The 5,703-nt window shown below is 38.6% G+C and overlaps 1 pseudogene; it reads left to right on the forward strand.

Moving 5' to 3' along the window:
• Nucleotides 1-2,089: 2,089 nt before the first annotated feature.
• Nucleotides 2,090-3,082, forward strand: LOC134808284 (RNA-binding protein EWS-like; annotated as a pseudogene).
• The last annotated feature ends 2,621 nt before the right edge of the window (nt 3,083-5,703 follow it).

A 5,703-nucleotide genomic window follows, 5' to 3' on the forward strand; every position in this document is an offset into this window, starting at 1 on the left:
GATGCATACTTAGAGCTTCATATTCTGTTGATATCCACTTTGAAAATCATCACAAACTTTTATAATTTCAGCACAAATTCAAGGAATTAAAAAAAAAGGTATTCATGGAATTACAAATATATGCATGAGAAAGAGAAAAGCAGTCCCTGACAACTAGGAACTGCATGATAGGCCTTGGTGTTCTGTTGAACATAAACAATCTCACGGAACACCAACATCACGGCCACTCTGTGACCGTGAGGAAGTGGGGTCAACGCCCACCCCAACAACATCTTGTCTAAATATAGACAAAAACAAAGTCAGTCTGCAAACCACAAAAAATGTGGAACATTCCCCTATTCTGGCTAATGTGAATGACTTCTGCTTCTTTACCAATTATAGCATTAGCCTCACTTCATTCCACGTGCTTTATAAGTAAAACTCATTAAGACACTAAATTATGGGATTGCCCCCACTTCCGGACAGCATTTTATCCAGAGCAAAGCCCACTTCCTCAAACCCTACCAAAAATCTCCCAATAAAAGCCCAAATCCTATAAGTCCCTTTTAACACCTTCTTACTCAGACATCCACAGTTCCCTATGGTGTGGTTTCTCCCTCCCTGAAGTGAGCAAGAAACCCAACTTGTGCAACTGCCGGTGTGTTCCTGGTGGCCTTTGGCTGGAAGGCATTGACACGTGGAACATTTAAAACAGTTTGCTGTAATAGTTTTTTTTTAAAAAACTAGATTTAGACAATGATACAAAGTACATTCTGGACACAGATCTGGGAACTTCTAGTATATAATTATAATGGCTGATAAAAAACAGACTTTAATTTTCAATTACACATTATTGAAAGAATCACAAAAGACAAAAAGACAAGGCGAAAGGCATTTCCTGAATGCATTTTGTACTGCAATCTAAATTAGATAGTAGTACTTTGCTTCTAAAGCCAGAAAATAATATTAATATTTCTACTATATTAACCAGGGACTATCATCTGGAAATGTAAAAGCTACAGTCCCAGTGCATTTTCATTAAAACCTGAAGGTGGCAGTAAATTCCTACAAGACTTAGGTGCCTAGGTTAGAATTTCTATTTTTCCTCCTAATTATTCAAAATGGTATAGTGAGACTTCAGTTGTATTTAATCCTGTTGCATACTAATTGAGAGATGTTTAGGAAGAAGATAAAGCTCTACACAAGGATTATATTATTACTCTTTATTAGCTGAAAAAAATTCACCATGTAAAGGGCTTAGGGACATTGCAACTGGTTATATGCTTTAGAGTTACTGTAGAAACAAAGTATGTAATTAAACAAAAGGGAACATGAGAGCTTGTAATACAGATCAAAGTGCTCTGAAGGGATGTGGCAGTAAATATAATCATCCATCAGTATCCTCAGGGGATTGGTTCCAGGATCCCTGCAAATACCAAAATCTACAGATGCTCAAGTCCCTTATATAATATGGTTATTTGCATATAACCTATGCACATCATCCTTTAATTCTTCTCTAGATTACTTGTAATTCTCAATATGATGTTGTGTCAATACTTGTTATACTGTATTGTTTAGGAAATAATGACAAGAAAAAAAGGACTGTACATGTTCAGTACAGATGAAACTATTCTTTTTTTCTGAATATTTTCCATCTGTGGTTGGTTGAACCTAGCTGACGTGAAACCTACAGATATGGAGGACTAACTGCATAGTTTATATTTATCTATTAAATAATAACCATGTTGTAGATTTTTGCCCCACATTTCTCCCAATTTTGTCCTCAAAATTCTTAAAATAGAATTTTGTATGGTTGTGTTTTTACCTAATTATCTACTATAATCAATATAATCTCTGGAATATTATTAATCAGGGAAGGCTTAACTGATAATTTAATATAGACAATTTACAAATAGCAAGTTAATATTCATACTGGAAAATGAGTTACTTTGTTTATCTTTTATATAAAGATCTAGAACTAGATTGTTTCATAGTTTCTTTTCTTAGAGAGTAAACATTATCATTGGTCCACTGAATTATATCCAAAGTTATAGTAATGTTTTAATGACCTCAATATATAGGCATGAGATTATTAGAACTTTGAAAATTGGGAAGAATAGGATTTCTGTAATCTTTTTAGATAAAAGTTAAATGGGAGCAAGAAGGAGACGGATGTTGAGAGAACGAGGAGGAAGGAGAGAAAATGGCGTCAACGGATTACAGTATCTATAGCCAAGCTGCAGTGCAGCAGGGCTACAGTGCTTACGCTGCCCAGCCCGCTCAAGGATATGCACAGACCACCCAGGCATATGGGCAACAAAGCTATGGAACCTATGGACAGCCCACTGATGTCAGCTATACCCAGGCTCAGACCACTGCAACCTATGGGCTATGCAACTTCTTATGGACAGCCTCCCACTAGTTATACTACTACAACTGCCCCCCAGGCATACAGCCAGCCTGTCCAGGGGTGTGGCACTGGTGCTTATGATACCACCACTGCTACAGTCACCACCACCCAGGCCTCCAAGCTGCTCAGTCTGCATATGGCACTCAGCCTGCTTACCCAGCCTATGAGCAGCAGCCAGCAGCCACTGCACCTACAAGACCATAGGATGGTAACAAGCCCATTGAGACTAGTCAACCTCAATCTAGCACAGGGTTTACCAACCAGCCTGGCCTAAGATATGGACAGAGTAACTACAGTTATCCCCAGGTACCTGGGAGCTACCCCATGCAGCCAGTCACTGCACCTCCGTCCTACCCTCCTACCAGCTATGATCAGAGCAGTTACTCTCAGCAGAACACCTGTGGGAAACTGAGCAGTTATGGACAGCAGAGTAGCTGTAGTCAACAAAACAGCTATAGAAAGCACCTCCCACTAGTTACCTACCCAAAACTGGATCCTGCAGCCAGGCTTCTACACTGGAGGAGACTTCTGCGTCAAGTTTTGAACGACTGATGAGTAAGTGCTCACCAGGTGAGGAGGAGCTCAGGGAACAGTTGGTATAAAGGCTTAGAGGTATGTGGGAGTTGGGATGAGTTTGGGGAGCAGCAAATTACCTGGGGTGCAGGGAGGAAATGGTGAGAGATGAGAGTAAAATAAAAGTTGCTAGAATTGTGAAGGGGCTGTCTTCGTTGTAGATAGTGAACTAGGTGAATTTGGATTATTTTACATGTGTTGCTGAATATTCTTGGTGATAGTTTTCTCCCCTTGTTGATGTTGAAGCTGATAGTGATTGAAAAGATTTAGTTTGTTAAACTTAGTTAATAACTTTTTAAATTAAAAAAAATTTTTTTCAGAACAATTTGAACTTTTTTTTTTTTTTTTTTTTAAAGGAACAGGATCTCACTCTGTTGCCCAGGCTGGAGTGCAGTGGCATGATCATAGCTCGGTTGCAGCCTCTAACTCCTGGGCTTAAGCAAGTCTCCTGCCTTTGCCTCCTGAGTAGCTAGGACCACAGACAGGTGCCACCACACGTGGCTAATTAAAAAAAAAAATAGTAGAGATGGAGTCTGGCTGTGTTGCCTAGGCTAGTCTCAAACTCCTGGGCTCAGGCGATCCTCCTGCCTCTACCTCTCCCTCCCAATGTGCTTGCTGGGATTACAGGGGTGAGCCACTGGCCAGGCAGACTTTTTTTTTTTTTTTAAATAATAGAAATGGGGTCACACTATGTTTGCCAGGCTGGTCTTGAACTCTTGGGCTCGAGTGATCCTCCAGCTTCAGCCTCTCAAAGTGCTGAAATTGTGGGTGTGATCCACTGCACCTGGCCGCAGAACATTTTTGATAAGTGTTTTATATCACATGTTTTGCACTTATACAGTGGTGAATGAATTGAACTCATATATTCCTGGGGATTCTTGCAAAAAATTCTTTTAAAGTTATACTTGCTCACAAAATGTTAATTTTATAAATGTAGCACACTCTACTACTAATAACTTATTTTATTATTCTATTATTTTTTATTTTTTAAGTAAAACAGCTCAGTGACCAATGTCACTGGTGTGTCTATAGCGTTTGAACAACAATATAGAAGGTGGCACTTCTATGTACTTTTCCTATCATAAGAAAATTTCAATCTGAAATACATTGCACTGTAGTTGTATGCTTGTGTTTGTGTGTATGAGTATGAGTATGTGTGTCTATAGATGTGTTGTATTATTTTAGACATTTTAAAACATACAAAAAATTAGAGGGAATAGAATAGTGAACGCTGTGTGGCCATCATGCTCATTCAACAATTACCAACACTTCACTATGCATGTTTCATCCATCAGCTCTCCACTTGCTTATATTAGGAATATTTTAACATAGCAATAGTATCAGAAAGCTGACAATATCACAAAACTAACAACAATTTTTAAAAATATTCACTCCATATCAAAAATATCCTAATTTACTTAGCTATATAAAATACTGTTTGGTAAAGTAAGGACTCAAAAGAGATTTATACCTTGAATTAAAGTTTCTTTAATTAAAGCTTCTTCAAAATGGATGGTATGACCTCAGCTCACTGCAACCTCCGCCTCCCAGGTTCAAGTGATTCTCCTGCCTCAGCCTCCCGAGTAGCTGGGATTACAGGTGCGAGCCATACAAAATATTAGCCCGGCTAATATTTTGTATTTTTAGTAGAGTGGGTTTTGCCATGTTGGCCAGGCTGGTCTCAAATTCCTGGCCTCAAGTGATCCACCCACTGTGGCCTCCCAAAGTGCTGGGATTACAGGCGTGAGCCATTGTGCCCGGCCAAAACAGTTAGTTTTAATATAACAATTATTCTCAATAATTTAAATGACCAGTCCATTTCATTTTCAATTAGTGTATAAATTTGTTTTGTTTGTAATACTTAAAATCATTTAGCAAAAGCTGTCTTTTAACAGTAGATTCTGTGTAACTTAGAGCTATTCTAACTTATGGGGTGCCATTTCCATGTTGTCAGTTGGAGAGCATAATAGTAAATATTAGCATAACTCCCTTTGTATCAGTTTAAAACTGAGTAGGTACCAATGAAGTCTGCATGATTTTGTAATTACAGACTAGTGGCGGTGAACACTGGCTGCCAGCAGAGGGCACTTTGAGGTTTTTATATGTTAGAATTTCACGCCAATGGTGGCCCAAGATTCTAGACTATTTGTCTCCAAACTGTTTTCCTAAAAGACATTTCTAACATTTATCAACTCCCCGTGATTTCCTGTCTCAATTTACAAACTCCTGTGCTCTCTGGGAAGGGATAAGGCCATCTAAAAACAAACAAACAAACAAACAAATAAACAAAAACAAAAACCCAGCCGCAGTTCCCAGCTGTCACCATGAAAAGGTGTGAGAGATGGTCCTGTGTGTTGAAATCAGAGAGGCTGCTAACTCCCTGGATTTCTTCTCCCAGCCGCATTCAACTCCAAGGCCACTGTTAGCAGTTGTGCCCTAGAGATCTGAAAGGAACCCAGGAATAAACACGTGCAGTTTTAAAATGGTCTAATTTAGTCGATAAAAAGGTCAACACCAAAGGAAAAAAATGAAGCTGAAGAGAGCCAATTGGCAACAAGGTAGACTTCTGGATTACGTAGGGCAATATTTTTCAAAAACTTTTTGGCTGGGACATGTGTTTGAATACATACATGTGTATGTACACACACGTACACCATATATTCACATCTAAAACGAGTCTCTTAAAATATTTACTCTAATGGTGTATGATAAAGGTATATATAACTTTAAATACTTAAATG

The sequence above is a fragment of the Pan troglodytes genome, chromosome 15 (assembly GCF_028858775.2).
Source record: "Pan troglodytes isolate AG18354 chromosome 15, NHGRI_mPanTro3-v2.0_pri, whole genome shotgun sequence".
NCBI lineage: Eukaryota > Metazoa > Chordata > Mammalia > Primates > Hominidae > Pan > Pan troglodytes.